Source organism: Alexandromys fortis, unplaced genomic scaffold, assembly GCF_014885135.2.
Source record: "Alexandromys fortis isolate MF-2015 unplaced genomic scaffold, M_Fortis_MF-2015_v1.1 scaffold_36, whole genome shotgun sequence".
In the NCBI taxonomy this organism is placed as follows: Eukaryota; Metazoa; Chordata; class Mammalia; order Rodentia; family Cricetidae; genus Alexandromys; species Alexandromys fortis.
In genome coordinates, this window is record NW_026067915.1 from 778,791 (window position 1) to 789,960 (window position 11,170).

The window sequence follows — 11,170 nt, forward strand, 5'->3', positions numbered from 1 at the left end:
AACTTTCACCAGCACATGAAGAGTCTGTTTTCCTGCGTCCCTCTCATCGCCTTCCCAAGTGGTCATCCGAGCACATCTGCAACTACGTCTCTGCTCTGAAAGGCACCCCCTTCCAAAAATAGCCAATATACCACCACCACAACCAGCAAAAGTTAATACTATTTTTCTAAATATCATAGAACATTTAGTATCCCCAAGTTCTCAATTTCTATGCAAGTCTTTTAACCTGCAGATGCCTTTTTAAAAATTTCTCTTTCCTGGGACTAGCATGACACTTGTTTTTCCCCCTCCTCTAGTTTTTATTGTCACGAAAACATAAGCATAACCATGACCACTTGAACATTTTTTAAACAAACAGGAGATCCAGTACTTTCTTCTGGCCTACACAAGTACCTGGCACACAAACACACATGCAAACACTTGCACTCATAAAAGAAATAAGGAGCCGGGCGATGGTGGCGCACGCCTTTAATCCCAGCACTCGGGAGGCAGAGGCAGGCGGATCTCTGTGAGTTCGAGACCAGCCTGGTCTACAGAGCTAGTGCCAGGACAGGCTCCAAAGCCACAGAGAAACCCTGTTTCAAAAAATCAAAAAAAAAAAAAAAAAAAAGAAATAAGGAGATAAAAGAAAAGGTTCCGTTTTGTTCATATGCCCACTTTATTCATTTATTGGTGATACAACACAAAGAAATGACGAATGTTTGGGTGGAAGCGTCACCCCAGCCCCTGGCATTCATATACCCCAAAGAGTCTAAAATATTTGGGTTAAGGCCACACCACAGCCATTGGCATCCATATATCCAAAGAGTCTGGAGTGTTTGGGTGGAAAGTCCATCTTAAGCCCCCTCCCCTGAGAGTTGCCTCAGTCCAGACTCCACCTCCCAGAAAGCCCACCAAACAATGACCTCCTCCCCAGAGATGCTCAAGACCACTCCCACAGGGTATTTAAATTGTATTCCAGAGAACAAACACGTGGTTTTCTGGTCTTCCTTTCCTGTCTCCTCTCTGAGGGACTGGAAGGCCACCCAGGAGCATTGGTATCCATTAAACTTGGAGTTTTTCTAATTTGGTTTGATTTGGTCTGATTTGGATTATTGTGTTGGTGGACATGATGGAAATGCTAATCACATATTTTATCATTACTTATTGTATACATGTATTGGAGTATGCTATAGTTCATAAGTATGTGTAGTGACATTTCATTTGTATTTTAATAAATAAAGCTTGTCTGAGAATCAGAAAAGTAAAACAGCCACCCTGGCCAGTCTTACAGACTAGACAACAATGACACACACCTTTAATCCCAGTGGCCACACTCTCTTGCCTTAGAAACTAGGTGGTAGTGGTGCACGCCCTTAATCCCATAGCTAGAGAGGAACAAGACAGGAGGAGACAGCTCAGTCTCATTCTGAGATTCCTGGAGGCAGGATCACCATTTTCGGACTGAGGTTGAAGTAAGAAGTGACTGGCTGCTTTGCTTTTCTGGGCTTCAGGTTGAACCCCAGTATCTGTCTCTGAGTTTTTATTAATTGTACTTCAAGTATTCAAAATATTATAGTTAATGAAAAATAGAAAAAGACATAACAAAATTAAAAATTAAGCTACCATTCTATTTGTTAATTCTCTAGTGCTATGTGAGAAAAGCAGACAGATGCTTGTGGGCTCATGCTCTCAGCGGCACCCACAGTGAAGGCCAAGAGCAACTCAAATAACCTCTGCTTTAAAAACGTTGGGTTTTAAGCCAGGCAATGGTACCACACACCTTTAATCCCAGCACTTGGGGGGCAGAGGTAGGCAGATCTCTGTGTGTTCGAAGCTAATCTGGTCTACAAAGAGAGTTTTAGGGCAGTCAGGCTGTTACACAGAGAAATTTTGTCTTGAAAAACCAATGGCCCAAACAAACACACACACACACACACACAAAATCAAAAACAAAACATCCCCAAACAAACCACTTGTTTTTAATTGTGACAAAGCCCCCAAAACCTTCAGTACTAACCATTTCCAACTGGGGGTTCTCTTTGGTAGTATTAAGCATATTTACATGGTTGGGCAGCTGATGGTCAGGATTTTTTTCATCTTCCTCAAATAAAACTTTATTCCAGGCTTTAAAGTCATTCCCCCTTGTCTGTATCACTCTATGTCAGCTTGAAAAGGCAAGGATGGGGGGCAGGCAAGTGCAACAGATGGCTTAGCAACCAGGGACCTCACTTGACTTGAGCTGTGCACACATACCTCTTTCCCAACAGTACACTTAACAGCGTGTGACTCCCACCTGTAGTATTTAAGGCCTAGGGCTTCCTTTGAGTTCTGCCTCCAGTAGGTGGTAGCAGAACAAAGGCTTATGATTACTCACACCCAGAGGTCCCTGGCAACCGCTAGTTACCCCTTTGTGACCAAACATGTCCTAGGACATAGAAATTACTAACAGTAGGACAATCCAGCCTGGAATAGTTTGGGGTGCATGCACACTCAACAAGGCAAACCGTATGCACAGAATAAACTTTTAGGGAAAACCCCATCTTAGGACTATGTCTGGTTGAGCAGGCATGTCACTAAAACCCAAAGCATCCTTGGAAAGAACATGTGATAGGAATAAGGGCTTTGTATGTAATTCAAGTCTTTCAACCAAAACAGGAAAGCACCCATGCTTTGCCCCTTAGTAATGCCTCCCCCTCCTCCTCTGGGACCCATAAAAGAGTCTCAAGCAGTAATGGGGTGCTCTTGAGCACTCTCTCTCAGGTAGCCCACTTTTCTCTCGAGGCTTACTTAGGCTGTACATTGCTTTGCTTTGGAGTAAAATTCTTTGCGGCTTTGCCATGTGTGTTCACTTCTTTAGTTCTTCGACCAAGATTCCTGGAAATGCCTGGCCCAGACAGACAGGAGGCATGCAGGAGTAAGCAGTCACACTGACAGACAAAAGTCAGAGAAAGCCTCGGCTCTGATGACCTTCTTGAGGGCAGGTCGTCAATCGCCCTAAGAACCTCTGGCTAGATCCCACCTCTTTAGGGTCTACCACCTATACACTGCCATACCGAGGACCCAGCTTCTAACACATGGATCTTTGGAGAACAGTTTCCAATCATAGACGCCACCATCAGCATCACCACAAACCATGCTACTGCAGAGTTACCTGAGTTCTCTGGGGAACACTGTTGACTCACAACAGCAGCTACTGCTATAGGATGAGTGGAGAGGGCTAAGGAAAGAGACTGGATCCAGACTGGAATCCTGGGAGCTTAGACTTCCGGCCTTTGGGAAGCTATGCAACATTTGATTTTCATGTCTCTGGGGTGAAGAGGCTGGCCCTCAGTCTCCTAGACTGACAGTATTTTGCTATTTCAGGAATGCCTCTGGTTTCAGAAGTTCTTTTGTGCCTTTAAAAAGGCTAGTCAATTTACTAATTGTAACCTGAAAGTCCTTTTGATACTAAAAAATTCTCTTGCTTTTTTCTTTGTTCTTTGAAAAATTAGGGCTGCGGCGGCTCACAAAGCCTCAAGCCTATATTTATAATCAGCGTTTATTTCACGGTTCTGAGCCATTTGTCACGATTTTCTTTTGCTTCTTTAGAATTAGTTCTCTAGTGGTTAATGGCATACAACGGAAACAAAACCACTTTTGACAAAGGTCCTTTAGGAATTATGGGATTAGGGCCCACCTGGCTCTCGGACAGAACTGGGTCTCAGGAGGGGAAGGCAGCCCTATTGTGGAGTATTAGCTTAAGGTGTGTCACATTTGTTTGTGCTGAGGAACATCTGCTTAATGGTGCAAAGACGTGTTGCACTCTTTTATGTGGCATTTGTTTAACCCTGGAAGGTTGTGTTACTTTGCTGAAGTTCAGAGGGAAATGACTGGATCACATCCCTACAGCTTTCTAGGAAGCCTCTAGGCCCCCAGTCTCCCAAGCTCCTTTCCATGCCCTTTCTTGCGAATCATAAAGGTGTGCAGAATAAAGTCACAGTGCATGGAAATATCATGAACCTTGAATTAGATAGATGGATTCAGATTGCACTCCCATTAGTCACTCGATGGGAAACCAGGCAAGTCAGCTTCCCGAGCCTCAGTTTCCTCTGCTGTAACTGTTATAATGATGCTATTGTGGGAGCGGAATGGGCTGAATACTTCAAAGTTCCAGCACGGTACTGGTACATTGTGTCTCGCATCAGAATATCAACAAATGATACTTCCCTCTTTCTTCCATATTCATTTTTGTACCTGTTGTAGCACCTGGCATCAAGTAGATACTCAAGAAATATTTGTGGAAATATTCAAACGAGTCTCTGTGGCCTTGTTTCATAAGGACGTCATGAAGTTGGACCCTCTCCAGAAGCTCCCTGGGAGAACAAAAGAAGCCTTGAAACCTGTCAAAGCGCCTCGCCATTACAATCTTGTGGGATGAAGCAGAGACAAGAATGATGCTATAAATAACAACAGCATTAATTGTGAAGTCAGAACTGCTAGGTGGAGAGTTGTTCTCTGAGAAGCGGCAGCAGCTGAGAAATATTAAATATCCTGAAGCACAAGGGACAATAGTGTGACAAGAATAAGCTCCTGGGCTTGGCGGTTATTTGACGATGACTAGGACGGTCAGAGAGAGTGTACTTTTGTAAGTGTGTCCTTGCTTGAGAATAGAGAAGAAAAGACAAGAGTCTTAAAGGTGCCCTGGGCGGTAGGGGGAAGAGGGCACCCTCGCTGTGATGGAGGGGTGTCTGGCTGAGGTTCAGCTGTGGATGGACTCAGGAGTGAGTTTGAGTGACACAGTCTGCTATTGGTGCCCAGTCAAGTCCTTGACAGACGTTGCTAATTGGTCAGGACAGATTTTCATGCACCATCAGTTGGAGTCCATCTGATCAAACTGCTTATTGCCCCCTGGCTCCAACAAGGGACTCTTTTGTGCTTGTTTAATGCCCAGCATTTCAAAGTCCCCTTTCTTCCCTATGATGCTTCAGTTGGGTTTCTGACAAGGCTAGGTCTTAGCTGAACAATTTGAGAATGCTATGGGAATTTCAGTGAAGCAACCATTAACGTTTTCAGTTCTTTTCCCAGTGCACTTGTCCTTGAACTCATGTATAAGCCTGTGCTCCCTAGAGGACAATTATAATGGCAACGATACCACTATCTAGATTGGCACTCCACATCCTTGATGCAAATTTTTTTCTCCATTTTTCTTCTTTGAGATGAGACTTTCAAAGGTGTTCATTCCTTATGTCCTGGAGTCTACCAAAGCCACTTGTTACATCATGATGCTGGTCATCCTAGGTTGGCCAGATCCCACAATCTGAAAAATATCCATCAAGCTATGCCCCTTTACAGTTTATTTCTCTGGGACAGAGACTTGAGTACCTACTGTACTGTGACTTCATAGCCTCTAATTTATAGTCCTACCCAGTACCTGGCTCCTCCTTGCTCCTTGTCACACCAGGAAGCTGTCTCTTAAAGGAGCCACACATCTGCTCACTGCCAGCAAACAGAGCCTATCTGAAAAAATGCAGCTACCAAGAAGCTACACTTGACTCCCATTTTTTATGAGTCTAGAAGCCTTCTTTCTTCTTCTTTTTTAAAAATCTTTTTTAGGCTTTATGTGTTTGCACATGAACCATGTTTGGTGCCATTTGTAACAGGAGGTTTCTCTCCTGCCTGCCACTTCCCAAATAAGCACTCTTATTAATAACATATATATTAATATATTAATAACAAACTGTTTGACTTATTAACTCAGGCTTATTATTAACTAGCTCTTACAACTTAAATCGACCAATTTCTAGTATTCTATATTTTACCACGAGGTTTGTGGCTTGTTACCTCACATCTTGCATCTCCGGTGGCTACTTGCATCTTCCAGACTTCACCTTCTTTTCCCTGTATCTTTGCTTGGATTTCCCACCTGGTTCTATTCTGCTTGGCTATTGACCAAATCAGCTTCTTTATTAATCAATGGGAATAAAACATATTCATAGCATACAGAGGGACATTCCACATCAGTGTGGAGCTTCCTGCCATGCTCCAAAAGGGTGTACAAGACAGCCTTTTTCTTTGTCCAGGGTATTTTTCTGAAGGTTTTTCTCTGTTGTCCCCCACCACTGCCCATGATGGTTTCTCTCTTCACTTTAAGTTCCTCCCTGGATTTTGAAGAGAAGCTTCTCTTTTACTTGACGTCTTCATTCGTGTTGTCTTGAGATGATTTTCTGTCCCTTTTTAATGCTTTCCCCCGCCAAGGCCCAGTCATTGCCCTGCGCCATCACAGCAGCCCTGGGAAGCTCAGTGCTCTCAGATGGCCTCGCATGCAGAAATGCAGATGGTTTGTCCCACATGTGGAAGTAGAAAGCTGGTTCTCTGTGACCATAGGCTCAACGTCTGCTTATCAAAAATGCCAAGAAAAAAAGTGCATATATACTGAACATGAACAAATGTTTAGATAGTTGTCTTTGAAGCATGTGTAGAGTTTCAAGTTTGCAGGAGTTTGAGTCTTATAGGAACTTAGTAAGCTGTAGTAGGAGCTAGGCAATGCCAACCTAGTTTTACTATTAATTTCCATATTGGCTGGAATGGTTTACATTCCCATCGGCAAGTGTGTGAGGGTTCTCTTTTGTCTACAGCCTCACCCCAATTTGTTGTTATGCAATGGTACTAGAACTCTGAGAGGTGTTTTTCTTAGATTAGAAACAACATGCTTATTTATGTTTATTAAACAATAACCATGCTTATTGTTCATGTGTGAGTATGCACATGTGCGTACAGACGCCTGAGGAGGCCAGGGGACTCAGATCTTTTGGAGCTGGAGGTGTAGACATGAGCACTCAGAGTCGAACTCAGTCCTCCGCAATAGCAGCATGTGTTCTGTTCACATTTTTTCAAAGGTTTTCTCATCCTACTCTTCCTTCCTTTTTAAAATGTATATGCATTCTTTTAGTTTGTTTGTTTTTGAGACAGAATTTCTCTGTATAGACCAGGCTGGCCTTGAACTCAGAGATTCACTTGTCTCTGCCTCCTAAGTGCCAGAATCAGTGGTACGTGCCGCCACACCCAGTTAACGTAGACACATTTTACTACACCGGAGTTCAATTCCTTCCCTGCTGCTAATCTCCCCCGCCCTGCCCCTAGTTTCACACAATGGGAAACAACCCTGCCCTGAACTTCACTGCCATGGCCCTTTCTGGAGTGTGGGTGACTCTGAACAGATTCCTAGAGAAGCCTAAAGGGATGGGATCAAAGAGAACGAGCAGGTGCAGCCTTGCTGTGTGTGAGGTTATTTGTCGTCAGGGGACTCCAGGTGACACTTTGCGAGCTTCTGGCTACCTCCTGGCCATGCCGCTCTATGGATGAATGGTGTTGGTGTGTTTGAGCAGGCATGCTGGTGGGGAAGGGTAGGTGTGCTACGATCCTCATAAAAAACATGGTCGCATCCGCTCACTCCTTCTGACCACGCCCTTGCCTTTTGGCAGGTTGGTCTGCTAGTTGGACATTTTGTTTTTCTCACACTCTGTTAATGACGACTTAGCTCCTCAGACCCGGGCAAACACTCCTAGCATAGAGATTTGCAGGCTGGCTCAGCAGCCTGGGCTCCATTATGGTATTTTATTCGCCCTTCAGCCAAGCTCTAGCCTCTTCAGCAGGGACATTGCCATGGCAACCTCCCTTCTCAGGGCAGTAACTATGGGTGGTAAGTCCTACATGCTTAATATGTTTGATATTTTACCTTCAAAATATTCCGTAGGGGAAGTTCAAATTGGCTGCTGAACAAAATAAATAACATTTTTTTTTGTTGTTGTCAACAAAGGCGGCAGCTTTGATAACAGGAAAGGCCAGGACTGGTCAAAAGCCCGAAACCAGAGTGAGCCAGTCACTTCTAGCTGCACTTGAGACAAGAAAGGAATGGAGAAGCACTTAGTGCACAGGGACACTGACTCAGACCCAGATACTGTTAGAGCAACCTCAAAGTCAAGGGCTTCCAGGGATGAAGTAAGCCTGTTCCAGAGACAGCCTCAGGGCTGTCTGAGCTTTGCACTGCTTCCCCTGGAGGACACGGTGCATTTTCAGAGTGGGAGGGGGGAGTCCTGGGCTTTCCCTGCCCTTCAGAAGGGATCACACTATAGTTCTCTGTAGATGGAAGCCCTTAGAGGCGCGTGCACACACACACTGCAGAGCTTTATAGAGGCTGATTACGTTGGCTTGGGAGAGACAAGCTGGCCCAGCGTCCTCTTCCACTGCATTGTGTAATGTGCCATTACAATAGACTTGTTCTTATTCGGTGGTTTTTGAAAGCAGAGTATTAAAACTGAAAATCTGCAGCAGATTGCTTTAAGACGTAAAGTTTAAGTATTGTGCTCTGTGGTTTCACATTTCTTCTTCCCTTGTTTATTTCCCCCCTCTGCTCTTTTCTCCCTTCCTTCCTTTTTATGTGTATTTGTATTTTTCCCATTTGATGGCATCTCTATGGTGGAGCTGGGAGACAGTGTGGTATGGCAGAAGGCATGCCTTCCTCGTCATCGGCTGGGCAGTCTTGGTAATGCTGCCTTAGTTTTCCCATTGATTTTCCAGAGCACAGGACTTCCATGTTGAGACTAGCACAGCCCTGGGCATGATGGGACAGTTACTTTGGTGAAATAATGGACCTTTTCCCAACTTTGGTTTCTTTAACTGTAAAACAAAGATGACAACACCTCATGGGGGTAAGGAAAGGGTTAGGGTTAGGGCTAGGGCTCTTAGGTCTAGCATTAGTGTTAAGTCTAGGGCCTGGCTTAGAGCTATGGCTTGGGCTAGGGTTAGGGGTATGGTTAAGGCTAGGGTTAAAGCTAGGATTAGGATTAGGGTTAAGGTTAAAGTCAGTTTAGAAGTAGGTGTAGCAGTATGGTAAGGTTAGGGATTATTAGGGTTAGGTTTAGGGCCAGACCTAGGTTTTACTCTAGGTTTGAACTGCAACTAAGTGGACCAGACTGGTCTTGAACCCTCAGAGGTCTGCCTTCTTTTGCCTCCAGAGTGCTGGGATTGAAGGCATTCACCACTACACCTGTTTAAAAACTTCATTCTTATTGAATAAAGAAGAAAACTGTATCTCTAACTAGAAGCAAACAACATATTTCCAGGGCATTTTCCAATCTACTCTTTAAAGATCCACTTTGGAAAAAAAAACCATTAAATATATTTAAAATTTTATATTTTGCTTACATGTATGTGTGACATGGGTGTGTGTGTTTGTGTTTGCCTCTCTCTCTCTCTCTCTCTCTCTCTCTCTCTCTCTCTCTCTCTCTCTCTCTCTCTCTCTCTCTCTCTCTCTGTGTACAGGTATATGGAGGTTTACAATTACCTCAGATGTCTTCCCCAATTGCTTTCCATTGCATTTACTGGGGCAGTACTTCTCGCAGAACCTGGAGTTTGCTAATTTCAGCTTGTTTAAATAGCCAGCTTGTCTGGGGGCGGGGTACCCCATTTCTGCCTTTGGGGTACTGGAATTACAGGGAAGCCATAATATTGCTTGGCTCTTGTTGTGGTTCTGGGGATCCAAACTCAGGTCTGCACAGTGTCTGTGCTGGTACAGTCAGTGCTTTATCTGCTGAGCCATCTCCCTAGCTCTCCTAAGACATCTTACTAGTTCTTATAGCTGTATCATAACTTATTTACATATAAAAACTATTTTAAGGCTTCAACTTTTTGGTTGACCCAATTACACCATTTTAAACAATAAGTTCACTATATTTTTTCCTTAGGAGATTTTTTTTTTTGAATTGGGTCTTGCTGTCCTGTGATGATATCCAGGTTGGTATAAAATTCACAGCTTTCCCATTCTTGCCTCCCGAGTGTTAGGATCACAGACGTGTACCACACAGCTGGCTGAAACATTATCTTCAGTTTCTGATTCCCTACATGCTCATTTCACGTTTTCTTGGGACATTAGGAATAGAACACCCTGTTCCTTTTACACTCTGGATTGTGAGGTGTTGAAAATCTGCCTGACTGAAGCTGGCAGGAACAGGGTGCTTCAAAACCATTCCCGAGGCGTGCATGCATGCAAATGCTTAAGAATAGAAAAATCAAAGGAATGATGGTCCTTGAGGAAGACCCTGAAATCTTGCTGTGTGCACGCGTGAGTGCGTGTGCTTGTATGGGCGATTCCGGATGACTGTCTAGAGGCTTTGGGCCTCTCAGACTGGTCACAGCCTGGTGACTGATTCTCTAGGAGGTCAGCAAAGAAAGAAAATGTAAAAATATGTTATAAATAATTTTAATTGATCCTGCAAGCACTAAATGATATACCTGAGAACTATTTCACCCCCTTCATCCTTCCCCTTTCTTTTATTCCTCTCTTTCCCCCTTTCCCTTTCTTTCTGCTTTGTTTTTGGCGCTGGGGACTGACTCAGGGCCTCACGCATGCTCACTGTGCTCACCCAGGGCCTCACGCATGCTCAGTGTGCTCTCTACCACTGGGTTACACTCTTAGCCCTGAGGATCATCTTTAACTACTCTTATAATTTCATGTACTTAAAACTGAATGTAAAGTTTTAAAATTGTAATTGTTTTATCTTGATCTTTGTCACTTTTCTTTGAGAACTCGGAGACTCTCTCAGGCCCACTTTTCTCTACCATACGCTGTTTGGTTATTAGGGAGCTCAGGAAGTTAGAATTCTGAAATTTTCCATGTAGTTCAGGTCCAGTCTAAGGAGAAAGAAATGAAGCAACCACACTCATGCCCAGACCATCGACCCTGGTGAGAATTAGTGAGTCAAAAAGCAAAAAGAATATAAAAAGATGTGAACGTTGGATGGGCACTTGCCGGGAAGGGGGTCAGGGAAAGTGGGAGGAGAGAGAGAGAGGGGGTAGGGGAGGAGTGTGACCAGAATGTATTACATATGTATATGCAACTGTTGATTATAAAAAGGTTAATCATAAAAATAAATTTAAAGAAATGATGCAAGCAACATCCTCAGGACACAGCCTTCATGGCCATAGCAAGTCTGCATCTTGACTGGGCATCCTGGGCTTGGCTAAACTCGGTGCCCATGTTCCAGCTACGGAAGTGGTTTGGGGATGGGGAATAATTCAGAGTCCAGTGGATTTTGTCAGGATTCATTCTCCTGTGCAGGAAAGGCTTTCTGCCTGTAGTTTGATCAGTGCTCCCTACCATCCCGTTAGACCATCTTCTCAGGAAACAGAGCAACAAAGAAGGGAAGAAAAC